At 61.1% G+C, this 27,198-nt stretch overlaps 2 long non-coding RNA genes across 4 annotated transcripts; one reads left to right on the top strand and one right to left on the bottom strand.

Moving 5' to 3' along the window:
• Positions 1–79: 79 nt before the first annotated feature.
• Positions 80–10,235, top strand: LOC124080766 (uncharacterized). 3 transcript variants are annotated; one of them, XR_006847841.2, is made up of 4 exons: positions 80–202; positions 3,008–3,146; positions 4,195–4,304; positions 4,463–10,235. It is a non-coding gene; the product is annotated as an uncharacterized LOC124080766 (long non-coding RNA). The 3 variants fall into 3 exon arrangements; XR_006847842.2 differs by lacking the exon at positions 80–202 and adding an exon at positions 460–1,494; XR_006847840.2 differs by lacking the exon at positions 80–202 and having other exon boundaries at positions 460–3,146.
• On the bottom strand, positions 2,892–14,326 carry LOC124080768 (uncharacterized). Its single transcript, XR_009225157.1, has 2 exons — positions 14,099–14,326; positions 2,892–3,114 (listed from the first exon to the last, which is right to left on the bottom strand). It is a non-coding gene; the product is annotated as an uncharacterized LOC124080768 (long non-coding RNA).
• Between the last annotated feature and the right edge of the window lie 12,872 nt (positions 14,327–27,198).

The raw sequence follows: 27,198 nt of genomic DNA, 5'->3' as shown, positions 1-27,198 counted from the left end.
TGTCAATCACACTGCCCTGCCCCAGGCTGGCCAATCAGAAGACACCCCTCCCCACTGCCCTGCGGCCCTCCGGGAGTACGGGGGTCCCCTGGGAGAGTCGGCCTAGTGGGGGACATGGCCGGGTTCCTGGGGACGCTCGGAGACCCCGGCCTCTGCCCCGAAGGCGCTCCGCGGAGAGGAGGCAGAGAGGGACGGCCCGCAGGTGCGCCCCGGGCGGGGCTGGAGGGAGCCTTGGCTCCAGAGGCCACGGTTCCGGCCACCGCGCTGGGCCCCGTTCCTGCCGGCCTGTCCACCGTGAGCCCGGGGGATGGGGCTGGCCACAGGATCCTGAGGCCCAGAGCAGGTCCCAGCAGCACGTCGCTGCACCCCTCTCCCCTGAAAAGTGTGGCGAGCACCAGCCCTCAGCCCCGCCCACCCCCACCCCCGCCGCGGGCCGGGAGAGGCCAAGGGACTGGCCGCTGGACCCTGAAGAGCAGCAGGGCTGTGGCCAGCCAGCGCCCAGAGGAGAGGACCCCGGCTCGCCCGAGTCTCTGTGGTGGAGTGATTAAACAAACCTCAGCCTCAGAGGGTCAGCTGGCCCCAGACGGTGACTCAGAGGGGCTGCTCTTGGGAGGGACCCGAGTGGCAGTGGGGTAGGTGGGACCTTTGCTTTCTGTGTCTGGTGGCTCTCCATCTGGGCTCAATGACCTCATGAAGCCGACTCAGGCCGCCCACCCTTCTCTCACAGAGGGACACTCAGGCCTCACGTGGGTGTTCCCGGCTCTGCAAGGCCAGGGTCAGGGTGGTGGCCTGGGAAGGCCCGGCTCTGTGCTCTTGCTGACCAGCTCATCGCCCCTGGGGAGCCAGCCCCACCTCCAGGACTGGCCACTCTAAGCAGCAGCCAGCACTCTGTGGGAAGGGACAGTGGCCCTGCTGCAGGAAAAGGACCTTGTAAAGACACTTTTTCAGCCAGGGCTTTGCAAACTGGGGAGCACTGTGTGGTCACCTGTGTCCAGTCACTAAGGGCTGAGACCAACATGTGCAAGGCCCCGGGGCATAGCCACGTCCGGGGCAGAGGTGGGTGTCCTCTGCTGTCCCCTGCCAGAGCCTCTCCTCACACTTCCTGTCTGGATCAGAGCCCTAGTCTGAAGCCTGAGGCTGCTGAGCAGATGACCCCTGTAGGCCCGAGGCAGTGCTCCTCCACCCCCTCCCTCCCTCAGGGCCGTGGACCAGCTCCGAGTGCCTGAGGGTGACCCGAAACTCCCTGTAGCCATGACAGTGGGCCCAGCTCTTGGGAACCCAGGCTGGCCACCACAGCACACTCCCGGTCAGTCCGTGTAGTGCCATACACTCCATTCATCATAATTATTTTAATTAAGAAGATAAGAAACAGCTCATCAAAGATTTAATTATAATGAGCAGCTAACAACACTTGGATGAGTCACATGACCCGAGTGGCTGCTGGTTCTCACCTCCCTGTCAGGCACCGAAGACAGCGCAGGAGGCACCCAGAAGGTAGGGTCCCGGCCTCCCAACACCGTGAGGGGCCCCGCCAGCCCTGACTGTCCCCAGTTGGGAGGACCGTCCTGGTGTGGCCACTGGCCTGAGCTCAGGAGGGTGCACATCCCATGGTGTCCTCGATCTCCGTGGAGGACATTCGCTTTGTGCCCCGCCCTGGCCACACCCACCACAGGGCACGCTCTCCAGGCCAGCTCCTGGTTCACTGCTGGGACCCGAGGAAGGAGCACATGGAGGGCCCGGGAGCTCTCTCGGCTGGGCCTGGGGCTGGGAGCTGGGTACAGGGAAGACTTCCTGGAAGGGCCTGGGCCTGGCTTGAGAGTGGGTGGCAGCCTGCAGGCCACCTGGGGACACTGGCCTAGAACCCACAGAAACAGGGGCAGTGGGAGCAGCTTGAGATGGGCACCAGTAGTGTGTGCTGGGCCCACTGCCCGGGCTCCGTGTACCCTGGTAGTGCGATGTCACCTTCAGAGGCCCCTGTCTCCTTTGGGGATGCTGACCCTGCCCTCACAGAATGGAAGGAGGCTGCCACGGCCTGCCTGATCTAGGCTGGACATGGAGTGGGCAGAAGGGCACCAGAGCCCCAGCGCAGGCCGGAGGTGCTGGGGTCAGGGCTCACCTCTTTCCAGACAGCCTGGGTCACAGCCGGGAGCTCTGAGCACCCAGGGGACATGAGGCCCTGTCCCTGCTCTCCTGCTCTTGCTGGTCACTGGCAGAGGCGCCGTGCTGAGCCGGCCTGGCCCTGATGTGGAGTGCTGCTGGCCCCGGGCCCTGAGGAGGTCCTTTTCCTCTTCCGGCAGCACTGCCCGGCCTCTGCCTGTCTTCCCTGGCCCCCAGCCCCTCACGCCTCCTGGTCTTGAAGCATCTCTCCTTCCTCTTGTGACCCTAGTCATTGGATTGGGGTCCACCTTCAGTCCAGGGTGATCATATCTTGGTATCGGAGTCACCTCTGCAGACACCAAATAAGGTCACATTTACAAGTGTCAGGGTTTGGATGTGGACACAGCATTGGGGACAGATACTGAAACCGTGTGGCTGGTGGCAAGTCACTGACCCTCTCTGAGCCTCTGCTTACACACATTGAGTAGGAGCCTCCCTCTGAGGGAAGCCAAGGACCAGTGGGTCCATATTCCATGGCCTGTCCATAGCAGGTTCTCAGGGCCTTCCGAGAATTAGGACCAGAGGATGGGAACAGACACTGTCTCAGGGACTTGGTAGTCCTCCCCCGTGGCTACCGGGGGCAGTACTGAGCTCATCTGTCCCTGGGTCAGACACGGGCCTCCACCTCCCTCGGGGAGGCAGGGACATCACTTCCCGGGTCCTTCCAGGCCTCCAGCCAGGAGGCCCTCTAGGTATTGCACACCCGTTCAAGCTGAAAGAAATTGCAAACCAAATTAGCCAAAGATTTAATAGAAATTGATTTTGACTTAAAGCCCTTCGAGTGCTCACTCTGCAGATGGCCACTCCGCTGACCGCCCCACTGTGTCTGATCTGATCTGGGACCTTGCAGGGCTCCTCCTGATGAGGCAGCTTTTCTTATTGTCTCCCGGTGACCACTGAGCTCCACCTCCAGGCTGCACGGGAATCGGTGTCCTCTCTCCTTCCAACCTGGCGTCTCTGCACACGAGAAGAAACATTCCCCTGAACTGGTAGGAGAAGCGCGGACTCCTCCACCCTGAGCCCTCACAGCCGGTGCTAAAGCAGGAGCATGAGACAGTTCCCATCTGGGAAGGGTGAAACTTGCATGTCCCCTGCTCAGGCCCTTCTGTCGGGGGATTGTGCCACCCCTGATTTGGGAGGTGGGCATAATCTCAAGGGCACTGGCTAGGAGAGTCTTGGCGCAGGACCTGAGTCACGTGGTCTGGAAGGTCAGATTTGACCGGGAGGGGGGCTTGGCATCAGAAATGTGTTTGCGGACCACCCAGTGGTGAGCGTGCGTGCGCTGCACATCTGAGAACTCAGGTCACCAACTCTTTGGCCCTTAGCCCCAAATCCCACCCACCGGCCAGGTGAGTCCAGGGACACCTTGCTGCTGAGGCTCAGCCCTAAGCGGCAGGTGCCTGTCTGGTGCCCTGCGTCCCCGCCCAGTGCCACACAGAGCAGTTGACAGCATCAGCCGAGGCGGAGCCCCAGGCCCTTACCTACACGCAGGCCCTGGCCTCGGGAGGAGCACTGACCTCGTTGGTCCATGGTCCTCAGCTCTGCAGAGACCAAAGCCGTCACAGCCAACTGCCTGCCCCGGGGCCGGCACAGCCTCCTGAAACTCTCCACCCCAGCTGCAGGGGCCTCCAAAGCCCACCCTGGGCGGCGCTCAAGGGTCCCGTCCCCACCTCCCCTCAGTCACAGCCTCGGGCAGTCAGGCAGGAGCCTCTTCCCCCAGGATGCGGCTGCACCGGCCCCGCCCCCGCCCCCACTCTGGCCCATTCCCTGCCCTCCTGGGTCCTCCGCCCAGGGGTCTCCTCAGAGCTGCCCCCTGCCCCAGCCCTGCACCCCGACAGCTGGCTCCACCCTGACCGTCTCCCCCAGCTGGCTCTCTGACCACGGCTGCAGGGCTCTGCTGGCCAAGCAACTCTGTGTCCTGGGTGCTCACGGCCCCTGCCTGTTAGAAACCCCTTCTCTGTTCCCACTCTGGGACCTGGGATCTGGGAGGTTGGCTGTTGGAAGTGATCATGAAGCACATGTTCCATTTGATCCAAGAGTTGGAGCTGACATCTTGCTGCGGGAGCCTAGAAGCATCAGGTGTGAAGGACGTGCAGCCCTCTCCTGGCCCAGAATCATGCTGGTGACCCACTACGAGGAGATGCAAGGTATTGTCTTCATAAAGCTCAAACTGGAGCCCAGAGAGGGGATGTCACTTGCCCAAAGACACACAGCAGCTTGGCTGAGCTGGGATTTGGTCCATGGTCCTGATTCTCCAGCCCCAAGCTGTCCTGCACCCCAGCCTGGTCATTTCTCACCCTCACAGTGTACAGATGAGCAAGACAGGAGCAGTTCTCATTGCTGAATTTCAAATAAAATAAAAAGAAAAGTGCTTTTGAGGACACTCAAGCCCTTCAGACGGTGACTCCGCCGCTGGCCGTGACAGAGCCTGACTCCTGCCCAGGAAGGTGCCGCGCATCCCTGGGACCACACAGGTTCCTTCTGATCCTATTTCTGGAAGCTGAAAGCTGGAGAGATGGATGTGGCTCTTTGAAGCTTGACGGGGCTCGGGGAGGCGGGTCCTGGCCGCCGCAGCATTTCTCTGAGAGAAGAAAGAGGCCGGTGCCCGGAGACCCCGCGCTCCCACGAGGGCTTCTGTGTTTAGAGACGCTTTTCCTCCAGGGGATGCTCACTGGCCGCCCAGAGAGGCCACAGGTAGCAGTAAGCATGGCTCTGCCCACCCCTCATCCACCCTCTTTCTTAGGTATCGATCGACTCCCTGTTTCCTCCCAAAGGACCCCTCCCAAGCCAGCCACCCCGACTGTGACCCAAGCCAGCTAATCTGCGTCCGGGGGGAGACAGAAGTTTATAGGAAGCCAAGAGTAGTAGCTCTGTGCCTGGAGTGTCCATGACCACCTATGTCCCCCTGGAGTGGAAGCCAAATAAAACTACACAGGAAAGCAGAGGAGAGAGAGAGAGAGACTCGCGTGACCTTTGAGATTGTACAGTCTAAACCTCCTGGATCCAGCTGTGCCTGAAGCTCATCATCTGCCCCTTACATTTTCCAATTCTATGGAGCAATCAACTGTCCTATTTCAAGTTTTGAGAGAGACATCTGCCATTTGCACAGGAAAAATCTCTGACCACTAAGTTAGAAGCCACCCTCGGGACTGGTCTGGCTGGCCAGCTGCCTCCTGGAGGCACAAGTGCCAGACAGGACGCCACCACTCTGGGGGGAAGAGCCATCTTGCTGGGGGTGGGGGGCTCTCACCAGGCCCTGCAGCCTCTTCAGCTGAGGTCACGGCTCAGAGACCACAAAAGGCAGGGCCACCTCCAGGCAGGAAAACCCACCCTGCTACAGCACCCTCCACAGGGGCCACCCCCACGCGTCCAGCCTGCCGCCAGCCCCTGAATGATGTTGTGAAGCACAAAGTTTAAGTCAGGGTCTGGCTGCACGGGCCTGCAGCAGGGCCAGCTCCTCTGGCCACACTCATCAGGAGGTTCTCTGGGCCTCCGGGCGCGTGTTGGAGGAGCTGCGAGGCAGGGTCGGGCTGCGGGTGGCCAACTCTTGGCAGGCACTCTGGTGCCGCACAGGCCCCCAGCGCACCTCCTGCTGCCACCTCCACTCCCGCCTCGGGCACTGGCTGGTCAGCGGGCCACGGGCAAGGCGTCCCTGTCCCTTGCCACACACCTCTCCAGCTCACGCCTCCATACTCACGGACCACCACAAAGGCCAGTCGGCCACGCAGCGCTTGGTCTGAGGAGCCTAAGAACAGGTGGGGCACCCGCAAGGACACCCCAGGGCTGGCGCAGAGGTACGGCCAGCCGCCGTGAGCGCCCAGGGCCTACCTGGCCTCTCGCTCCCTCCCTCACCTCCCCGTGAATCTATTTTAAAAGATCATAGTTTTCTTTACATCCACCTCGGAGCTGTGCCAGGGAGAAGGGGGGCACACACATGTCGGACTGGCCGCGGGGAAAGCCGCCGGGTAGCGCAGCCCAGCTGGGGGCTCCCGCAGACCCCCGTCCAGCCCCCCGCCCTGCCAGGTGGAGGCAGAGGCCATGCTGCACCCCCTTGGGGACCTGGGGGCCCTCACCTGGCTCCACACTGGTGTCCCAGGGCTTGAGGCAGGGCCTGGGGATCTGGGGGGACCCAGCATGTGAGCGGCCACCTGTATTGGGCCCGTGCTTCCCCAAAGCCCACCTGGGCAGGCGGCTGAGCACAGCCCTGGCTTCCACCGTGTCTGGGCCCCGGTCGGTACGCCCTTGACCCCGCTGCCCTCCTGGGTCAGGAGGACCAGTTCTGCTGTCCCCCAGGCCTGACTCTCGCGGGGCTGCCATGGCACACTGCGGTCAGAGCGCTTGGCCTCTCTCTGGGCCTCCAGGCAGGGCCTGGGCTCTCTGGAGACTCATCCCCTGGACCATTCACCTCCGCTTCCAAGACGGCCCCCTGCCCAGGGAAGCGGTCCTGAGGCCCTCTGCCCCTCCTGCAGTGTTGGGCATGTGGACTCTGCCTTCAGGTGTCCAGAGGGAGTTCCTCACTGAGGGCGTGAGATTCTAGGAGTGGACAGACCTAGGCCAAGTGGCCAGCATGTCCCAGGTTGGCCCCGGAGACGGCAGCACACTCCCTGCTTTGGGTGCCGTGGCCCACCACCTGCGTGGTCTGGGACCCTGGGTGCCCTCGGAAGCCTGGTGGGTGACCAGGCCTGGCAAGAGCAGGGAGTGCTCCAAGGGGGTGCTCGGGCTCTGGAGCTGGGCCTTCGCCAGCAGCCTCAGGATCCAGCCCTGGCTGTGGCCACACCCGGGACTCCAGGGAGGACGGTCATGCAGGGCCAGCGGGTCCTTCTGCCTCCCCTGGGGGGAGCCCAGCTAGGGGGGTAGGGGCCCAGCTGGGCTGGTAACCAACACCTGCATGTCCACTCAAGGCCGCGGGCAGGCAGCAGGCTGGCCTGCCCCACCCGGCCCCTTCTGGGTCTATTTTTGCTCTCTGACAACACAACAGAGGTAGCCGCTGGGACTTATCTCTAGGACAGAGGCAGCTTTGTGCCCCGGCCCCTGGGCCTCCTCTCGTGACAAGAGCCCGTGGGGGAGGGGCTCCCTGACCAGACACCTCCCCAGGCTCTGAGGCCCTGCTCCGGGGAGGCCCCCAGCCAGCCAGTCCCCTGGCCAGGGCCAGGCGTTCCAAGATGTCTCCGCAAGCCCGAGGGGGTCTCCTTCAGCCTCAATGCCCCTCTGCCTCCCAGGCTCTGAGGCCCGCGCTGCCCGGCCACCAGCTCCCCGTCCAGGGAAGTCCCACGTCTCCTCCCCAGGGCCTGAGGTGAAGAGGTTGGGCAGATGATCTTAGCACAGACCGAGAGCCAGCTGGGAGGACGGCAGAACTGGGGGCTCCTGCGACAGGCCGCGGGGTTCCTGCTGGCTGGGCCGTCCTGCCCCTGCATCTCTGCAACCAGGACTGCTGGACACCTCGAGGAGCCCAGCAGAAGATGGCCAGCTGCACCCCTGTGTCACCATCACGCTCCCCAGTGGCTGGCAGGAGTGAGCACAGTCGCCAGGCCAGGGGTCACCATGGGTCAGCTCTGCAGCCCAGGATGAGCCTGCTGGGTGCTGATCTCAGGCATCAGTGCCACTTCCCTGCCTTAAGGTGGTCAGGCTGGCCTTGAGCCACACCCACACAGTGCAGCCTGGAGGTATGTTCCTCGAGGGGAGGGCCACCAGGGCTTCTCTGTCCTCAGAGCACCTCCTGACTGGGGCCACCTCCAGACCCTCCTCCTGTAGTCCTTCAGTCAAGGTGTGACTGTTGGTGGTCCACCTAGTAATGGGCACATCTCACCAAGGACCCAGTCAAGACTTCCTCCTACAGCCAGGCATGGGGGTGCATGCCTGTGAGCCCAGAGACCCGAGAGGCTGAGGCAGGAGGATCTCAGGTTGGAGGCCAGCCTCAGTAGTTTAGTGAGACTTTGTCTCAAAGCAAAAACTAAAATGGGCTGGAGATGTAGCCCAATGGTTAGGCACCCTGGATCCAATCCCCGGAACCAAAATAAAAAGCCCAGTCAAGACAAATGAAAAGACTGGGTCTTGCCGATGACGGAGGGCCAGGTGGTCTGGGTGCCCTCTTCACCACCTGGACCATGAATGTGAGAGGCGGGGAGGAGCCCCGGGGACTTCGTGGGGACGCAGCCACCTGTCTGGTCACCAAATCTGCCTTGAGATGAGAGCCACAGCTCCGCAAGCCCAAACCGGGAGCAGGCGCACAGCCGCAGCGGACCCTGGCTCTGAGGTCTGCTCGCTGGGCCAGGACGGGCATGAAGCCCGCCCTCGAGGGTCCCTGCATGACCTACCCAACGGCAAGACACCAGGGACGTGCAGATGGCCTCATTCCACGACTCTGGAAGTCAGCCTTACGCAGGGTGGACGCACGCCGGAGTCCGAGGAGCCCCGTGCCGCCCCCCCCCCCCAGGAAGGCGCCACCGTCACGGCCACCCCATCCAGGCTCCGGAAAGCCCTCTGCAGCAGCTGCGGTCAGTGCCCACCCACAAGCCCCTGCTTCCTCACCACGGGTCAGCTCTGCTCCTCCTGGGCTCTGTGAGAAGTCACTGGACAGGGCAGAGCCCGCCTCCTCCCTACCTGATGCTGCCTCGGGGCTTCCAAGGTGCGCCCTCCCTGCCAGCTGCCCTCTGTGGGGGCCATCTCTGCCCAGCCAGTGCCCCTGGGAGGGGGTCCCAGCCGCCCTCTAGTTGACCTGTCCTCAGCAAAGCTGCTCTAAGTGCTCTCTCAAAGGACTGTGCTTGGCCTCTCGTGGGCGTGCCTCTTGGGGGAGAGCTGCTGCCGGGGCAGGAGAAGGCTGGCCTTGGTCTCCAGAGGACATGCGGGCCTTCCCGGTCCCACCAGCTGCCAGCTGCTCCGCATCCCCTGCCCCAGGGAGGGGAGCGTCTGTGAACCCAGCTGTCTGGGGGAGGGGACGCCCCGCCCTGTGCTTTCAGCTGCCGGTCCCCGGCCTGCTGACACCGGCAGTTCCTCCCTTCTGTGTCCTCCTTCATGGATTTATTTTTTGGTTCCAGGGATTTAACCCAGGGCTGCTTCACCACGGACCCACATCCCAGCCCATTTCGAGACAGGGTCCTGCTAAGTTGCTCAGGGCCTCACCCAGCTGAGGCTGTCCTTGGACTTGCAATCCTCCTGACTCAGCCTCCCAAGCTGTTGAGATTACAGGCGTGGGACGCTGCGCCCAACACTGACCATTTTAACGAAGGCAAGTCTGTCCCTTCCTCCTCTCCTCTGTCACTGCTTTGGTGTTGGCACGAGAACACGGTCCCCGGCATTTTATTTTGCAGGCAGCCACAGGAAGTGGCCGCTGAGGGCAGTGCTGGCCCCGGTGAGTGGGAGAAAGGGCCGCAGTCCCCCACCTGTTCCCCTGCTCTCCCGGCCCCACTGCCCGAGGCGGCCCCAGATGGAGGCCTGGGGCCACCCACTGGCGGGCACTGCAGTGAGGGTGTGTGGGCCCCTCCCCGGGAGGACAGTGCCCAAGCGTGGCTCCTGGCAGGGCTCACTCTGCACGCTGATCCGCAAGGGGCCAGGCCATGCTGGGCCCCCTGGACCATGGGCCTCCTCCACCTCTCCGTCTCCAGCTGTGGCTCTCTGGGCTCCTGCACTGTTGGGATTGAGTCAACTCCTACAAAGTGACTCGGGGGTTTCTTTGAGGTTCCAAGCAACCATCTGGACCTGGCACCCGTGACTGGGTGACCTCCCGCTTTCCATCTGTCCGTCACTCTCAGCTGCGTGTCCTAGGTCTGAGCACAGGTAATAACACACTTAGATCCATTCCTAAGTATTCTATATGTTGACACCTGTCGAGAGCCACAGCCGAAGGGCCCCAGCAAACTTCCAGCTGATTGGCTCATTGCAGCCCCAGCAAACTTCCAGCTGCCAGCTGATTGGCTCCTCTGCGGTGATGCTCATTGGGCTATTTCCCTGCTCTTTCAGACCACGGAGCTGCTCATTGGGGGATTCTTTTGGCTCCGCCCACACGACCCAGCCAATCGGCCTCAAGAGCAGGAGGAGTGGGGGTTGAGAGGCTGGTGGGAAGCCAGTGGTGGCAGTTGGGCTCTGAGGGACTTCCTGAAGAGCTCCTGTGGTGCGGGGTGTGTGTGTTCTAAAAATAAAGTTCGTTTCTGCTTGACAAGTGGCTCATGAATTGTGCCCAGCCAGACTGCCGCAGACACCACTGCAATAAGTTCTAAATTTTGCTTGTCCCATCTTGGCCACTAGCACGTGGAGACACCCTGACTGTTGACACTGACCTGTGTCCGGTGACCTTCTGAGATGGGATTCTCATGTCTGGAAGAGTTCTGCAGAATGAGTTTTGGGGTTCTCCATGGGAAGGTCCTAGGTCCTCTCCTCCAGCACGTGTGGCTTCTGTGTCTGTGTGCCCTGTGACACTCGCTGGGCCCTGCAGGGCGAGGTGAGATGCAGAGGCAAGGACAGGCCTCCTTCCCTCCTGACAGTGGGCTGCACAGCCCTCAACCTGGCACTGAGTGAGCTGTGGGTTCCCACGAAGGCCCCTCACTGCTTTTCCAGTTTGGGCAGTCCCCTGTTGCTGGTCTGTGAGAGTTTTCCTGTTTAGCTGAACAAGCGTCAGGTGCCCTCAGCTGTAGGCCCTCTCTCCCCCTTCCTCATGCCAATGTGAAGACTTGAATCGATGGGTTCTTGAATATTGAACTAACCTTGCATTCCTGGGGTGAATCTCCCCCAACCCTGGCACGTTATTCTTCTTATGTATTCCTGGACTACGTTTTTAAATTTTTTCTTAAATATTTGTTTTGTTTTTTTCAAAGCTAACCTAATTTATTTTATTTTATTTTTTTACAGTCTAGGGATTGAACCCAGGGAGCTGTACCTCTGAGCCACGTCCCCAGCCCTTTTTATTTCACTAAGTTGCTGAAACTGGCCTCAAACCTGTGACCCCCTCAGCCTGTGAGTCGCTGGGACTGCAGGTGGGCGACGTTGGGAGGCCTTTCACATCTGTGTTCATGAGGATGTCTGTCTGTCTGTCTTTGTCAGGTTTAGTATTAGGAGTGTCCTGGCCTCAAAATAAGTTTACATGCTTTTTTTCCCCTCCTCTGTTTTCTGAGAACTCAGTGAGGCTGATGTTATTTTTTTCTTTAATGTTTTATAGAACTCAACCCTGAGGCCTGGAGTCCCCTGGTGGGCGTCCCCTGGTGGGCGTCCCTTGCTCAGCGCAGCCGTGGGGTCCTCTTTCCGACCTCGTGAGCCCCTGTGCTGGCCACGCCCGAGGCCCCTGCCCGTGTGTCCTCGGCAGTGTGTTGTGCCCGGGGCTGGCTCTCCTCGTCTGCACCCGTTTGGGTTCATCCATCTTGGTTCTTCGTTCCCTGCTTACGTGCGGACGGGCCTTTCTCCTGGAATCTGGCTGGACTCTCTCTGCTCCTCTGTGGCCATGAGTGTCAGGACCTGACCAGGCCCTGCTCCGGGAGGCGCTGTGTTTGTGCATTTTTTTCTCTCCTCCAACTTGAGTCATTTTGAAAACCCACCTTCCAGTTTGCCAGCGCTGTCTCCCGCCCTTTTGGTCAGCCCTGCAGGGAAGGCGTCACTTGAGATCTTTGTGGCTCTGTGTTAAATATCTGCCTTTCCGAAGGCCACGTCCATCTGCTGGGGGTGCTCCCAAGCCTTCCCCTCACGCTCAGCTTCCCTGAGTTATCTGAACGGAGTTGGGCGTCCCTGGCTACCCACACACCCTGGGCGTCAGGAAGGGCACTGAGCCTCGGCGCTGGACACGGCCACTGGCCTTGCTTCTTCCTGAACCCCTCCTCCTTCACACTGGACTCGCTGTCCACCCCTGAATGTTGCTGCTTTTTCCTGACAAGCGATCACCTTTCTAATAATCCTCTTGAGCTGTGGGTACTTCATTCGACCCTCTTGAGAGGCATCATTTGGACTTTCCCTTTAGAAGCAGAGACCCTCCCCTGGGGACCCTCTGGCTCCGAGCTCCGCCCTGTGGTGTGGGTGGAAGCCCTGCGCCCGCAGGCGGGGCCAACTCTGGCTCTGCTGTCCTGGGCAGCTCATTTCTAGCCTTCTAGGAGCTGGCCACCACCCCAAATGCTTCCCGTCCCCAATGCAGGGGCAGGTGCCTTAGACCAACAGAAAAGAAAGAGGCCCAGAGAAGGAAGAGCCTCCTGCCAGGAGCCTGTGTTGGAACATGAACACTCGCCCGCATCCTACAGATGCAGCCTCTGGAGAGAGCGAGTGCCAAGAGCAGGGCGTGCAGCCCCGGAGCTGGGATGTCAACTCAGCGGACAGCCCCAACCCCCTGGGCAAGCAGTGACAGCTATGAGGTAGACTACAGCCCCAATGCCAAGGAACAGAGAGGGCAGTGACTCCCTCCACGCTGCACAGCCCCCTCGGCAGCTGGACCCCGGGCACATGAGTATCACTCATTCCACGGCTGATAGCCAAAGAGATGGCGAGAGGGAGACAGCAGGGCCCAGGCTGGGGAAGCAGAGGTGCACAGAGACCTCTGTGCCAACACCTTCCCTGCACAGGTGGGGAAACTGAGGCCCAGCCGGAGGGGCCCTCCTCACCCAAGCTGCGAGATGAGTTGCCAGGGGATCAACAGCCTGGTTGCCCCTCCCTCTGAATTCTGCCACAGCCCCTTGGCTCTCCCTGGAACTGCAGGAAGGCCCTGGTGGGCGCAGATGCCTGGCTCCACACGACCGCCCCGCCCTGGTCTACTGCCCCATGGACACAAAGCCCCCTTGGCTGCAGCCTTCTCTCCTCTCCCTGTGACATTCAGAAACCCGGGACTTTCCAGAACTCTGAAAAGGCTCCCCAGGACCAGCTCCAGGGGTGGGTTCCAAATACCACAATGTCATTTCGTCTGAAAGGCAGCTCTGGGAGCAAAGCAAGACTCTGGCAGTACGCACACCGGCAGACCCTCCCACCCAGAGCCAGAGGAGGAGGGACGAGTGGATGTGAGAAGGGGCTGAGTCTGGGGCAGACGCTGCAAGACCAGGTGTTCTGAGGGTGGTGACAGGAAGAGGAGCCTGGCATCGTCCCTCCCAGGCAGGAGCCGATCCAACCACGCACATAGCAGCTCTGCAGAAACTGAGCAGCTTGGAGCCCACGGAGCTGCTGACAGTGAGTCGGTCCCCCCACGGTGCCCAGAGGAGCGTGTCTCGCTGCTGCTGCATGGAGGAGTCTGGCACCCTCTGTTTGAAACAGAATATCGGCATCTCTATGCCTCGGCAAAGTGGCTGCCCGCACGTGTGGGCATTTCGGAGAGCCCCACTCCGAGAGGCGTGTCAACCGCCAGCAGGGCCGCACCCAGCTTCATGGCCCTGAGCTGCCAGCCACACAGATGCCCACGGTTCACCATGTGGCTTGCAGCCTGCAGCCATGGCCTGTTTGTGCGGGAGGCTGTCACAGCAGTGCGAAGCCACCTCCTGAGCTGGGCCCACCGTGAAGATGGTCAGTCGACCCCTCCCTGCCCAACGGAAGCCCACAGCGTGACACATCCCACGCCCATCGACACCGAAAATCTCCAGCAGGCCAGACCCTTCCTTGGTGCTGTGCCTTGGAACGATACCGCCTTAACTAGGGGCACAGGGACTTGCCGGGAGGAAAAAACAACATTCCAAACTTACCAAAAACTTAGAAGTTTATACTAGAACCAGGGAAAGACTATGGAATTCCCCTTTGAATTTGCAGCAACAGCAGCAGCCGGCAGCCGGCAGCCGGGTTTGCGTGCAGAATGCAACATTGTCGCTGACCCGCAAGAATACTTTGTCCTTGGCTTTTGACTAAAAGAAGCAGGCAGCGCCGTGGGCGCTTAGCAGAGGGATCATTCCCGCAGTCCCTCCCAGGGCTCAGGCAGAGGGTGTCGAGGGGCAGAGGGAGAAAAGAAAGAGTATGAATGACACTCTGAAGTATCGGGACCCCAGGAAGGAAGACTCACCAGAGCAAGCACCCGGCTTCCGGCCCGAATCTGGGGGACGTGGGCACTGTCCCTCAGCACTGGTGGGCACCAGCTGCAGCCCTGCCCTCTGCGTGGCCTGTTTCCCTGGCTGGCCGGCTGGCAAGGCCATGATGAGAACCTCGGTGACCCGCACAGAGCCCCCAGAGGCCCATGGAGGCTGCTGTAGACCACGAAACACCACATTGTTTTAGGCAGCTGCAACGTCCCCAGCGCGGGGCACTGTCCCGGAAGGTGGGTATGGGGGTGCCAGGAGCCCCCAGAGGAGAACCATGGGGAGGAGCCCTCCCCTCCCAGGCGCTCAGCAGGCACCAGGCTCGGCCAGGCGGACCCCACACAGCCCCCAGCACTGGGCCAGCTCAGCAGCCTGAGGGCGGTGGTGCTCAGCCTGGCCCCCTTGGGACCACCCAGGGAGTTTGGAAAAATCTGCTGGCCCCAGCCTGTGGGCCTGGCCAGTCCAGGTCTGGGGAGCAGCCTGTGTGTGCAGAGGGAGCCTCTGCCTGGGCCCTGGGGAGCAGCCTGTGTGTGCAGAGGGAGCCTCTGCCTGGGCCCTTCTGCAGTGGGTTGTGGATGCCCCGCAGCAGCAGACTGAGGACGCTGGAGTGGCCACACGGGAGAGAAGACACCCCGAAGCTGTTGGCCACCCAACCCCACATGACATGTCATCCAGCACCTCGTCCCTGAGTCTGCAGACCCACCTGCCACCCCCGCCCCGCTGCGTTGCCTCCCTGTGGACACTCTGTCCTGAGCCTGCCTGGCCACCCCACCTGGCTGCACACCCACCTGGGCAGGGAGGCGGCCCAGCCCCTTCTTCTGCCGCTCACAGTCTCCGGGTCTGGGTGGGCTACGGCATCCAAGGGACACCAGGAAGCTGCTGAGCTCTGGAGGGGCCAGCCTGCAGCTGCCAACCAGCAGGCCCAGCTGACCCTGGGACCTGAGGACCCAGGGGTCCTTTCTGGCTGACTAGGTGTTGGGACGGGCAGATGAAAATGGGGGACCGGGTCGCCAGCCAGGCGTCTCTGCTGACCCCTCCTCAGGTGCCCAGCGGGTGCCGCACGCAGCAGAGTGTCTGGCCATGACCACGGGGACAGAGGACAAAGGAAGGGGAAGCGGTGTCCAGGAGCACCTGGCTGGCCGGGGTTTGGCAGGTTGCAGCCGAACCCAGAGGCTCCCATGGGCACTGGGTCTCCTGGCACAGAGGGGACCACCATTCAGGGTCAGCTGGCAGCCTTGGGGGGTGCCTGCCGCATGCCCGACCCCGGAGGGCGAAGGGTGCTGACTGGCACTCAGCTCGTGCATCCTAATGACTTCTAGAGGCTGAAAAACATCCCCAGACAAGTGACGCCGTGGCGAGGAGGTGTCTGTGACAGATTAAGCACAAAGGATCAGCAGCACCCAGGATGTGCCAACTCCCAGAAGGAAAGAAGGCAGGGATGGGAGCGGCCGCCGGTACCCAGCAGCCACCAGGGAGACGTGCCACCCGCCAGGCCAGGAGGGCACCAACCAGCCCGCTGGCAGCGGCTCCCCAACCACAGATGCAGAAACTCCAGCCTGAGTGTCCCGTGGCAGGTGCCCTGGCCACTCATGGGTCCTGTGGGAGAGCGGGGGGCTGGGAGAGGGGGCTGGACACCACCGTAAGCCCTCGGGGCCTCCTGTAGGAGCCTGTGGTCCCCCGTGCAGCGGGCACAGGCTCAGAGCCAGCAGCGGACCCCAAACTCCCAGGGCCATGACCCGACAGGGCTGTCGAGGACGAGCAGTCACCAGGCCCCAGGACTGTGGACGTGCACACACACGAGGGTAAGTCCTGTCGCCCGGCCTGTGCGGGGAACCCTGGGGCGACAGGAGTCAGACCTAACCTGGTGCACCCAGGAGCCTACAGAGAGGGCAAATCAGTGTGCGGAACCAAGGTCACACCACTGAGCCTCCTCAGCCCCTCAGGGACGCACCGGCCTGGCGCTGGCCAGCCAGGTTCCTCTGGAGGAGAGCAGAGGGCTGCTCCCAGGTGCAAGGCACCTGCACGTGGCTCCTGCCGGATGTCCTGGAGTCAGCAGCACTGGGCACCAGCTCTGCCCTGGCCCACAGGTGGCCTCCACTCCCTCTGGCTCAAGGGCCAGCCCTATCCGCTCCTGTCCCTCCCTCCTCCTTCTCCCTGGCTCTCCCCCTCCACCTCCCTCCATTTGTCTTCTGTCTCCCCTCCCCTCCCCTCTTCCCTTCCCCTCTCTTTCTCCCTTCCCTCCCCTCCTCCCCTCCCCTCCTCCCTTCTCCTCCTCCCCTTCCTTCCCCCTTCCTTTCTCCTCTCCTCCTCTCCTGCTCTCTCTCCATCCCCTCCTCTCGCTCTCTCCCTCTCCTCCTCTCCTGCTCTCTCCCTCTCTCCTCCTCTCCTCCTCTCTCTCCCTCTCTCCTCCTCTCCTGCTCTCCCTCCCTCTCTCCTCCTCTCCTGCTCTCCCTCCCTCTCTCCTCCTCTCCTGCTCTCTCCCTCTCTCCTCCTCTCCTGCTCTCCCTCCCTCTCTCTCCTCCTCTCCTGCTCTCTCTCCCTCTCTCCTCCTCTCCTGCTCTCTATCCCTCTCCTCCTTTCCTGCTCTCCCTCCCTCTCTCCTCCTCTCCTCCTCTCTCCCTCCCCCCCTCTCCTCCTCTCTCCCTCTCTCCTCCTCTCCTCCTCTCTCCCTCTCCTCCTCTCCTGCTCTCTCCCTCTCCTCCTCTCCTGCTCTCCCTCCCTCTCTCCTCCTCTCCTGCTCTCTCCCTCTCCTCCTCTCCTGCTCTCCCTCCCTCTCCTCCTCTCCTGCTCTCTCTCCCTCTCTCTCCTCCTCTCCTGCTCTCCCTCCCTCTCCTCCTCTCCTGCTCTCTCTCCCTCTCTCTCCTCCTCTCCTGCTCTCCCTCCCTCTCTCCTCCTCTCCTGCTCTCTCTCCCTCTCCTCCTCTCCTGCTCTCCCTCCCTCTCTCCTCCTCTCCTGCTCTCCCTCCCTCTCTCCTCCTCTCCTGCTCTCTCCCTCCCTCTCCTCCTCTCCTGCTCTCCTCCTCTCCTCCTCTCCTGCTCTCCCTCCCTCTCTCCTCCTCTCCTGCTCTCCCTCCCTCTCCTCCTCTCCTCCTCTCCTGCTCTCCCTCCCTCTCTCCTCCTCTCCTGCTCTCCCTCCCTCTCTCCTCCTCTCCTGCTCTCTCTCCCTCTCCTCCTCTCCTGCTCTCTCTCCCTCTCTCCTCCTCTCCTGCTCTCTCCCTCTCTCCTCCTCTCCTGCTCTCTCCCTCCCTCTCTCCTCCTCTCCTGCTCTCTCTCCCTCTCCTCCTCTCCTGCTCTCTCTCTCTCCCTCTCCTCCTCTCCTGCTCTCTCCCTCTCTCCTCCTCTCCTGCTCTCTCTCCCTCTCCTCCTCTCCTCCTCTCTCCCTCTCTCCTCCTCTCCTGCTCTCTCCCTCTCCTCCTCTCCTGCTCTCTCCCTCTCCTCCTCTCCTGCTCTCCCTCCCTCTCTCCTCCTCTCCTGCTCTCTCTCCCTCTCTCCTCCTCTTCTGCTCTCTCTCCCTCTCTCCTCCTCTCCTGCTCTCTCCCTCTCCTCCTCTCCTGCTCTCTCCCTCTCTCCTCCTCTCCTGCTCTCCCTCCCTCTCTCCTCCTCTCCTGCTCTCTCTCCCTCTCTCTCCTCCTCTCCTGCTCTCCCTCCCTCTCTCCTCCTCTCCTGCTCTCTCCCTCCCTCTCCTCCTCTCCTGCTCTCCCTCCCTCTCCTCCTCTCCTGCTCTCTCTCCCTCCCTCTCTCCTCCTCTCCTGCTCTCTCCCTCTCCTCCTCTCCTGCTCTCTCCCTCCCTCCACTGGGTGGGCCCTTCCGTGAACATCCTTGCTGTCTAAAGTTGACTCCCCTGAGTGGTCTTCTGTCACCACACAGGAGGTGTTGGGTAGCAGGAGGTAGGGACCAGAATGACCCAGCTCCCACCGGTGACACTCTGCCTATTGGTGAGAACTCAAATCTGCTGATTGTGGCCATAAGAAACCAGATGCAGGCGCAAGGCCAGAGGTGGCTTTTGCCAACTGTCCTGCAACAGGTCTGTCCCAGCCAAGGCCTGATATCTCCCTGAGTTCCCAGATGCACCAGCTCCAGAGCTACTTTCTTTCTAGCATTTTCCGCACACATAGTACCTTTTATTGAGGTCTGTTTGTAGCCTCTGCTCTGGGGGTTTCACACCCCGCCCCGTGTACAGAAGGGCAGCAGGGCGGTCGTAGCTGTGATGGTCTGGACGCCTGGCCCCAGCAGACCCAGCCGTCTAGTCGCTGTAGCTGGTATGAGTCCTGGGTGGTCACCTGGTCTGGGTGGGCCACTGCTGCCCAGGCTGGCTGTGGACCTTAGCTCAGGGTGACCAGCCCTGCAGGCAGCATCCTGTGCCAGCTCTCAGCTGGGCACTGCCCTCAGGCTCTGCTGTGGCAAGGACTTCGCCAGATCCCAGAGGATGGGGCAGCCGGGCAGAGCCCCGGGTGGCCTGAGCTTGGTGTCCGGAGCTTAGGAGTAAGCTCTCACTCCGTCCCTGCTGCCTGAGCTTCGGCCTGAGGAGGGGCCGCCTGGGAAGCAGCCTGGACTGGGGAGTGCCATCTCCAGGCTCAGACTCCTGGCCCAGGGCGTCCCACACAGCTGCAGCGGGGCCGGCCTTGGGGCTGATGGCGCCTCCCTCCCCCGTGTCTTGGGACCAGCTTTGGCCTAGCCCAGGGCCCTGGCAGCACACCTGGGGAGCAGTGAGGGTCAGGACTGGGGGGCACACTGTCTCGAGGTTCTGGGTGGAAACTTAAGATGGCAGAAGCTTGGCATGACCACCGACCCTCCAGAATCCTGCTGCCACCTGCCCGGGGTCCTTAGGAAGCTTCTGGAAAGGCCCAGGGAGCTGTGCTGCCCGCCAGGATATGGAGGGGTCAGTACCATTCCCTGGTTCTCATTTTCATAATCGGCAAAACTCAGAAAGCTGTGTGAAAGTCGGTTTCATCCCAAGCATAACAAGAGGGCTCCTGGTCCCGCGAGCACACGCTGGGGACTAGAGGTCAACCCTTTGGGGCCAGGCTCTCCCACAGTTTTCCTGGGGACGGCAGGACCTGTGGTGCATGCTGGAACCAGAGGGGAATGGGGCGTGGTCCACTCCTGCGCTCAGCCAAGCCCAGCTGCCCGGGAGGGGAGGCCGTCCACCATGACACAGACAGGAGGCCTAAGGGCCTCCGCCCTCCTGCACAGCCAGTGCAGGCCAGAAAGGGTCCAGAAAGGCTGCCTAAGGGACAGATTCTTCAATGACCACATTGATAAGTGAGCAGCTCCTGGGGCTTTCTGTGCTGTGACCTCTGTCGTCACCACTATCTGTACCTAAATGTCCACCTTCCCCGACAAACTCAGAGACACTGGACACTCACGCTCCCTCCTGCCGGCAACCCATTGCACATCCTGTGAGCGACTCCTCCAGGGACCTCCTGAGTGGACTTGGCCTGTCACATCCCCTGTGCCTGACTGCTGGGCAGGGTGATGTCCTTGGGGCTCTTCCATTCACAAGCCTGTGTCACAGTTTCCTTCCTTTTTAAGGCTGAATAATATTCCATTGTATGGGTAGACCACGTGATATCCGTCCCTTTGTCTGCGGGGGAGACCGGGGTTGAGCAATGCACCAGGGATCGTGGGTGTACAAACACCTCTTTGAGTCCCCACTTCCAGTTCCTCGGGGTTTACACCCAGAAGTAGAATTCCTGGCTCATGTGGTGACTCCATTTAACCTTTGAGGAAATGCCGAGCTCTTTCCGAGTGGCTGGCCACTTACTCTCCCTCAGCACTGGGTCATGCGACTCCTCCGCAACCTTGCCAGTCATCTGCTGGCTTTGGTCATAGCCGTCCTGTGGCCTGGCTGTGACTGTGTCCCCAGCAGATGGGTTGAGCCCCTCGGCTGCTCCTTGGCACTGGAGAGCGCCTGTGGAGGCCTTGGAAGTGGTGGAGTTTGTGAATCAAACGTCCTGACTCACCTGGAGCCAGCAGAGACTCCGCCCGCTGCCCCCTTGGCCAGCTGGGTCGCCACCCAGGGCCACGGCTGGGAACTTGGCCAAGGACCCGCGTGGGGGAGGGGTTCTCCCAGGGGCCTGCCCCCACCTCTCTGCCGGCAGCTCCTGAGGTTCCCGGGTCTCATTGACTGGGGCAGCGCGAGAACCAGCAGGCCGCGCTTTCTCACGGTTTGAGTTACAAACCCGCGCGGTCAGTGATGGGATTAATTAAATGGATCAGAATTGCCTTCGCGCCTCTCCTCTTTACCTTGCTTTCTGCAAGCACCTACTTCAGAACCGAGGCTCCCCTCCTCCCCTCCTGGGACCGGGCACTCTCCAAACTACTGAACACCAATTAATCTGTCTCATTTACATGAAAAAGTGCAGAAGATGTCTTTTTACATAATTAACTATATTTTGCAAGTCATTAAAATTCTGCAGCCCTGCCCACAATAGCACCCCTGTTCACCACAGAAGAGAAGTGCCTTGGGGTGGGAATGTGCCCCAGAGGGACAGCCTCGCTCATGCATATTCATGAGGAGGGCCTGGCTCTGCCTGGGAGCCCCAGCCTCACCATGTCCCGGCTCCAGGGGACTGGAGGGAGGGCTTTGAAGGCCACTGGGGACCTTTCTGTGCCAGCCCAGCGCAGGGCACAGCCCCTGGGTACAGTCTTCATCGTACCCAGGGTAGTGGACAGAGCCCAGGGACTCAAGAGAGAGGCGTGGCCACCTGCATCTCTGCAGCGTCCAGTCCCCCTCCTCCCTCCTGCAGGCGGACTCAGAGCCCCACTCTGCTCACTCCTCCTAGGTACTGCCCTTCCCAGAAGAGGGGCCCCAACCGCTTCCGCTTCCCGCAGGGCCAGCGAGCACAGGTTGGGGTGCTCTGGGGCTGGAGGGGGACACACCCTCCCTCTGGTCACCCCAAAAGCTGCATCTCTGGGGAGTACCCAGCAGAGCCCAGCTGCTTGTCTTCCCTGCCGGCCTCCCTCTCCCCACAGGGAGACGGGTGATAGGTGCTGGGGTTCAGCAGGTGCCTGGGCAGTGCGGCCAGCAGACACCACGGCGGGAGGCTGCTCCCCTCAGTGGTCACTCCCAAGGCTGCGGGAGCGCCTCTGGTCCTGCAGATGCTCAGTCAAAACACCCAGGTGCTGGGCACTCCCCTGCCGGGCAGATCCTACAGGAAGGCTGGAGGGGAGAGGGTGTCCCGGGTCATGGTCAGCAGTGGACCTTCCTGGGAGAACAGGGTGGCCTAGGGCTGCAGAGTGAGGGAAGTGGACACAGATGGGGGCCCTCAGGGGCAGTGCACGCATCAGGGAGGACGGTGGGAGTGGAGATTCCTGAAGACGGGGGCGGGGGGGGGGTTGTCCATGGCGGGAGTCAGGCCTGCAGCTGTGAGAGCCCTGCTGTGTCTCCTGGGGTCTGAGTGGCCGCTACTCGCTACTCATGGTGATCCCAACACACGGCAAGATGGAGGGTGTGCTGCACAGGGTGGAGGGCAGTGGCCTCTGCTCTGAAGGAGGAGCCCACAGGGAGGCTCAGGGGCATGCGCCAGAGAGACAGGGCAGGAGGACGCCAAGGGAACCCCAGCACCCATCCCCCTGGAGCCCCATGTGACACAGGGCAGGAGGCCCAGGAGGCCCACGGCTGTGTTCCACAGGCCACCACACCAGCGTGGGGGCAGTAGCTTCCTGGAGAACTGGTCACAGGCCTAGAAGGTGGCATGGGGTGGACTTCCCACCAGGGTCCTGGTAGAACTGGAGGCTCCTGCGACAGGCCGCGGGGTTCCTGCTGGCTGGGCCGTCCTGCCCCTGGCCGAGCGCAGCAGCTCTGGAGGAACTGGTGGCTGACGGCTGGAAGGCTCTGTGGAGCGTGGGGGCGACTCCAGGGCTGACCCCCAGCAATGGGGAGGCTCGCTTCCTCCCAGAGCAGAGGGAGGCGCTGCGGAGGCCTAGACGCCTGACCCTGACCCCAGGACCTTCATTCCAGACAGGTCTACTCTCCTGCCAACCCACCCCTGAGCTTGCTCCACGGACACCCTAGGGACACTAATTAAGGTAGTTAAACTGCCCTGCTCCTGAGGGAGGCTCTCGGTGGTCGCGGGCAGCAGAGAGGAGAGTTGAGACTCAGTTGGCCACAGTCAGCAGGACGACGCTCGGCTGCACACAGTGTGGAGGACACACGTGGCCTTGTGACTGGACACCACAGGTTACCTGGAAAGGGTGGGCCATTGGTGACCGATGCCCTCCTGAGAACCGCCTGCACCAGACTCACAGAGCACCTGCCCTGCTCCCCAGAGACCCAGCACTCAGCTGCTCCTGCAGACAGAGCCAGCGTCGGAGGACACGTCCAGGAGCGCACGAGAGGTGACAGACCTGTGCGGCCCTGCCCTGCCCCACCTCCGGACGGCCCCCCAGCAGCCTGTCTGTGACGTAGGACCCCCAGCCACGGGGGCTTCTCACTCGAGATGGCCATGCTCCCCCTCGCACATGTACCTGCTTCCTACATAGACCCCTGTCCATGCCTTTGTCCTCAGACCCAGAGCCCACCTGAGACCCTTCCAAGTCCAGCCCAGGATGGTGTCCTGGGGCTGGAGACTCCCTAGGAAATGGGGTGGCCCTGCACCTCAGAGGAGGCTGGGCAGCAGCTTAGGTGTCCTAGAGGTGGCAGGAAGTCTCCGGGTACCCTGGACCTCCAGCACACCTCCCGCCCATCTTCTAGGGTCCTCGCCTTCACAAAGAGGTCCAGCCACAGCCCGCTGTTGGGTCAGGTCAGGAGTCAGGGTCCGAGGGTGTGGGGACAGACACAGTCCCAGACACAGGCGGAACACAGAAGAGGCAGAGTCCCTGCCGGTGGTGAGCTTGTCCACAACCTCCCGGGAGCTCAGGCCACTCGCTGGCTGCTCAGCACGGGAGCTCCGGCCCTTGTCCATCCAGGCTGGGGGACACTGTCAATCAGCCGGGTGGCACCAGCAACCAGTCACAGAGAGGAGGACCTTCTCTGTCCCAGAAGCTGATGTGGAGGTGAGCCAGAGGCAGACCCTGAGCGGCCCCCAGGGCCCCGTCACCTGGCGAATCATGAAGGTGTGCACCTGGGCCTCAGCATGCAGCAACCTGGGCCTCACCCAGAAGTCAGCCCAGGGAGCAGACTGCGCGCGGCCTGACGCCCCAGGCTGCTGCTGCCCGCTCCTGAGGGCCCACGGGGCACTCACCGTCCATCGCTGTCTCTTCATCGTACGCTTGACATCAGTCGTGCCGGGAATTCACACCCCGGGATCAGGCAGTGGTAGGAATTCAGCCCATTGGTTTGGCTTCTTGGTGAGTCAGCTGTCACACGTTGACCAGCACGATCATGACCAGGGCTGACAAACGAGTCCCCCCGTCCATGGACTGCACACCTGCTTTCCCACTATGCCCGAGTCCTCTAGACACCAGTGAGTTCCCAGGCTACTCCACGTCAGGGGCTGCAATTCACCAAGTACTCGTGGGTCACCTGTGGTCACAGCTGGGCAATCACACCTTCTTCCATTCTGGTCTTAATTCCACATCCACACACTCAAGTCACACATCACACTTCACAAGGATATACAGATAGGTCACAGAAAGACCGAGAAACAGTTAAGACAGCTGTGGGGTCACAGGATGCTGAGTCCAGGGCACAGGCAGAGAGAGGACTGCAGAGTCGCAGGGCCACTGCAGGTGGTCAGATGAGGGCGGTCAAGGCAGGGGTTCCCGACAGCCTACAGTGTCAGGCCGTGTCAGCTTAGAGTGTCAGTTCAAGGCTCGGAGTGGGACTTGGGTGGGGGTCAGGGGACTCCTCTAAAACCGGAGGATGAGCTTCAGAAGTTTGTTGCTGTGGCAATTTTCCTGGGCAAACCTTGGTGACCAGGTGACCAGGCGACGGGGTGAAGGTGCCTCCATGTCCACCCCTGAGGTGTTCCCCTTTTATGGACCTCGAGGGAGGGCTTGATTCGTTTGGTGATCTGGTGTGTTCAATAGCCCAAGAGACTGGTTTTTCACGCCTGAGCAGATGTGTCGCTGCTTAATTCTGTCAGGACACAGGTGGTCACTTTTACTGAACAACTAATTTATTCTCAGTTTGTGCCTAATCGTGGTGCCAGGGAGAAGGTGTTGTTCACTTGAAAAAGCACAGTACGGAGTCATCCACCAATGCAAAATGAAACAGCTCATGGCAAACTACCACCTAACAAGATGGAGGACTAAGGTTTAGGCACAATGTAAGAACTGTCCACACCCCAAGGGGGCACGGAGCACAGGTGAAACATGAGGACTGCTGTCTCGTTACACTGACGCCTGTGCTGTGACCAGCCCCACCACCCCTGTCCTGCCACAAGTCAGCATCCCGTGGACCTGTCCACTGTCCCTTACACCTCAGAGCACCTGCACCCGCTGTGCTACACCCTCCTAGGGGTCGGGCTGTCCACCGCCTCATCACGGCCCTCGTCTTGTCTCAGCCGTGTCTTCCAGTCACCTTTTCTGATCCAGAGCAACAAGTGTGGGCCATGCCATCTGCAGGCGCAGACACTTTCCCAGGAGCCACCCAGATTAGGCCCTTCCCGTGGGACAGGGCTCAGTTGGATTTTGGATGGCCGTTTGGCCAGCATGTACCCATCTCCCTCTTCCCCTGTGGTAAGGGCTACTTCTCTGTCCCCCTGATGCAAGATTGACCACGTGACTCTTTTTGGCCAATAGGATGTGAGCAGACTGGACAGGAGTGACGGTGTCAGGCACTGCGAGGTCACCAGCACGTGCTCTCCTGTCTGCCGTGTGACAAGCATTCTCTGGTCATCGTGACCACACAGAACAGACCCAATTCCCGTGGAGTCAGCTCTTCCCTGCGGGGTGGCATCCAGAGAGGACCGTTCACTGATCTCGAGTGGTCAGAGCGTCCGGCGGATGTGGTCAGCCCTGAGGGAAGAGCTGACTCCTCAGCCTGGCCTTGCTCTACGTCAGCCTGTGAACTTCTCCTCAGGTGGCCTGAGACTCTGGCTTGATGCCCAGCCACCCCAGGGCCTGGTCCCGTCCCTCCTGGGTCCTGACCCACCTCCCTCCTGCCCCAGTGCTCCCTGCTGCTCCGGGCCTGCCGGGCCTCCAGCTCTGACCTGGCCACCTTGGGCGAGGCCCTGAGGTCTTGGAATGACAGAATCTCTTCTTCCCAGATCTTCACTAAACACCTTATAATCTAAAAGTCCACTTGGTCCAAGAACATGCTGGAATGTGGACAGGGCTGGCCTGACAGGTCAGCACAGACGTTAGTCAGCAGAAGGTCTTACCCAGGCCGTGTCACCCGCCAGGTCTTCCAGGAGCCATTTCTCAGCCTGGTCGTGGAGGACACCAGGGCAACAGAGGCACCTCGGGCCCCTCTAGAGCCCCCGCTCAGGTGTGCTCAGAGGCTGGGCCCTGCCTCTTCCAGCCCCGCCTGCCGCCCCCAGGCAGCACAGAGGACCCACTGGCCCGCAGTGGTTGAGGGCAGTGAAGGCCTCCCCCAGTCCTCGAAGGCCCTGTGTGTGAAGGGGGTCTCCTGTCACCAGAAGCCAAGAAAGGAGGTCGCACAGAACCCACGGCCCCAGGAACAGCTCTGATGACTGCCTGGCATCCAGTTGGGACTCGGGGGACACCTGGAACCACCCAAGGACTCCCACAGGAGAGGGGCAGGACCTCCCTGATCCAGGGGCCAAGCCCACCTCCCAGTCAGGCCTAACCCAGATCCAATTAGGGTTGTGTTTCAGAAGCAGACCCTACTGCCTTCCAAGCAAAGTGAATCCTTCTATAAAAAGTCAAAACCACCCAGAACCTAGTTTAATGCAGCAAGTTTTAAAACATGATGTCCAGTCACAAGGAAGTAAAAATTACTAGGTGTTTTAGTCAGCTTTTCAGGGCTGTGACAAAAAACCTGAGAAAATCAATGTAAAGGAGGAAAGGTTTGTTGTGGCTCCATTGCTTCTTGGCCTGTGGTGAGTCAGAAACACCATGGCAGGATGCTGCCAGCGCAGCTGCCCACCTCGTGGTGTCTGGGAAGAGGACAGGGCCCCCTCTACCTTCAAGGCACCCCCCCCCCCAGTCTCCTACTCTCTCCCCCTGGGGCTGGGCCGTCCCTCCTGATGTCTCCACCACCTCCCATCAGCCGGGAACCGAGCCTGCAGCACATGAGTTTGGGGGGACATTAAAGATCCAAAGCATGACCGTGACACCAAGTATGTCAAAAGACAAGGTCACTGGACAGTGAACCACTGACAGCTATGGACACTGTGGGGAAGACCACAGAGTGTCTGCCTGTTAAGATCTTCAGGCACGAGTCTAAAATAACTGCGATCCTTATGGTCAAGGAGAAGAGGGCACCGTGAAGGGCTTCACCAGGGAACTGGAGTGTGTTCTAAATGACCAAATGGAAATCCTCGAACTTAAATCTCCACTAAATGAAATTCAGATGTCAATCGACAAACGCATCAGCAGGTCGGACACTGCGTAAGAGGAGGTCAGTGAACTGGAAGTGAAGGAATGGGAATATCTGACTGAAGTGGGTGAATTTCTGAAAGATGAAAAAACATTTTAAAGATAAGAGAAGAATATAGGCCAGGATGGACTCAGGACAGAGAGTCAGGAGGGACGCAGGAAGGCCACGGTGAGAGAGGCCGAGGCTCTCCAGATCTGTGAGGGAACTGAAGTAACAGAAGCATGAAGTCCCTCAAAGCTCCGGCTTCGCGCCCCCGAGGAGGACAGACCTGGGCTCGCTGTGCCAAGACCGTGGTAAGGAGGGACAACGGTGAGGTCAGAGTCACCCCCAGAGCAGGGGGCACCTCCATGGAGCCGCAGCAGAGCTGGCAGAGGGTCCCTTGAGGTCCCCAGGGGAAGCCGGAAATCAGGGACAGCATTTCTTCAGTGTCCTGGAAAAGTAAAGTCAAGGTGAAAACGTATTCAGACAGACAGAGCTGACTGGGACGCCCACTGGCCGTGCTCAGGAAGGTCTCAAGACTCTTAGGAAGAAGGGAGATGACGGAGGTCCAGCTGAGAGATGCAGACAGCAGCGAGTTTCCCTGCAAGGAAAACGTGGTGGGTCACAGCCCAGGGCCCACGGAGCCGGCAGCCGCAGGAAG

This window comes from Marmota monax, unplaced genomic scaffold (genome assembly GCF_021218885.2).
Source record: "Marmota monax isolate L192 unplaced genomic scaffold, Marmota_monax_Labrador192_F-V1.1 WCK01_AAM20220418_F8-fsc00298, whole genome shotgun sequence".
NCBI lineage: Eukaryota > Metazoa > Chordata > Mammalia > Rodentia > Sciuridae > Marmota > Marmota monax.
This window is presented reverse-complemented; position numbering and strand designations above follow the sequence as displayed.